The 1,294-nt window shown below is 56.8% G+C and overlaps 1 long non-coding RNA gene across 1 annotated transcript; it reads left to right on the top strand.

The window, feature by feature from the left end:
* The first annotated feature begins 36 nt into the window (after positions 1 to 36).
* On the top strand, positions 37 to 780 carry LOC120502282. Its single transcript, XR_005627492.1, has 2 exons — positions 37 to 250; positions 547 to 780. It is a non-coding gene; the product is annotated as an uncharacterized LOC120502282 (long non-coding RNA).
* Positions 781 to 1,294: the final 514 nt, after the last annotated feature.

The following is a 1,294-nucleotide window of genomic DNA, read 5'->3' as shown; positions in this document are numbered from 1 at the left end:
GTGTCCCCTTTGGGGCGGTTTTGGGGGTCTGAGGGGGGTGGGAGCGTTCCCAAGCTCTGACTGCCAGCTCCGTGCTCCTGGGCTCGGCCCCAGCCGCAGGTTTGGGGGTCTGGGGGGTCCTGGGGCAGTTTTGGGGTGGATCGGGGCAGTTTGGGGGGTCCTGGAGGGGTTTTGGGGGGTCTCAGGGGGGTTCTGGTGTTCCCGAGCTCCGACCACCCAGGATCAACCCAGGAATTCCTGAAAGCCGCGGGTCCGGGGGAGTTTTTTGGGGTGTTTTGGGGTGTTTCTGGGAGGTTTTTGGTGGTTTTTTGGGGGAGGTTTTGGGGTGTTTTTGGTGGTTTTTTGTGGGTGTTTTGGGGTGTCTCTGGGAGGTTTTTGGTGGTTTTTTGTGGGGTTTTTGTGGGTGTTTTGGGGTGTTTCTGGGAGGTTTTTGGTGGTTTTTTGTGGGGTTTTTGTGGGTGTTTTGGGGTGTTTCTGGGAGGTTTTTGGTGGTTTTTTGGGGGTGTTTTGGTGGTTTTTGGGGTCCTGAGCCCCCTGTCCCCGCAGACGCGTTCCCGGGCAGCGAGCCGCGCGTGCTGGGGCTGGCCATGGTGCCCGGGCACCACATCGTGTCCATCGAGGTGGAGCCCCCCTACCCCTGAGGGACCCCCGGGGACCCCAGGCACACCGGAGAGACCCCCAAAACACTGGATGGACCCAAAAACCACCTGAGAGACCCCAAAACCACCCCTGGATGGACCCCAGAAATAACTGAGAGACCCCAAAAACACCTGATGGACCCAAAAAACACCGAAGAGACCCTGAAAACCACCCGAGAGACCCCAAAACCACCCCTGGATAGGCCCAAAAACACCTGATGGACCCAAAAAACACCGAAGAGACCCTGAAAACCACCCGAGAGACCCCAAAACCACCCCTGGATAGGCCCAAAAACACCTGATGGACCCAAAAAACAACTGATGGAGCCCAAAAACACTGGAGAGACCCCAAAAAACACCTGAGAGACCCCCAGATGGACTCCAAAAACAGCCCAGGGACCCCAAAAACACCTGATGGACCCCAAAAACAACTTATGGAACCCATAACCACCAGACGGACCCCAAAAACGCCCCAGGGACCCTGAGAGACCCCAAAAACACCTGAGGGACCCCAAAAACACCGGATGAACCCCCCCAAAACAACTGATGGACCCCAAAACAGCTGAGAGACCTCAAAACCACCTGATGGAGCCCTGGATGGACCCCAAAACATCGGAGAGACCCCAAAAACCATCGGATGGACCCTAAGAACACCT

This window comes from Passer montanus, unplaced genomic scaffold (genome assembly GCF_014805655.1).
Source record: "Passer montanus isolate IOZ18808 unplaced genomic scaffold, ASM1480565v1 scaffold2132, whole genome shotgun sequence".
Taxonomy (NCBI): domain Eukaryota; kingdom Metazoa; phylum Chordata; class Aves; order Passeriformes; family Passeridae; genus Passer; species Passer montanus.
This window is presented reverse-complemented; position numbering and strand designations above follow the sequence as displayed.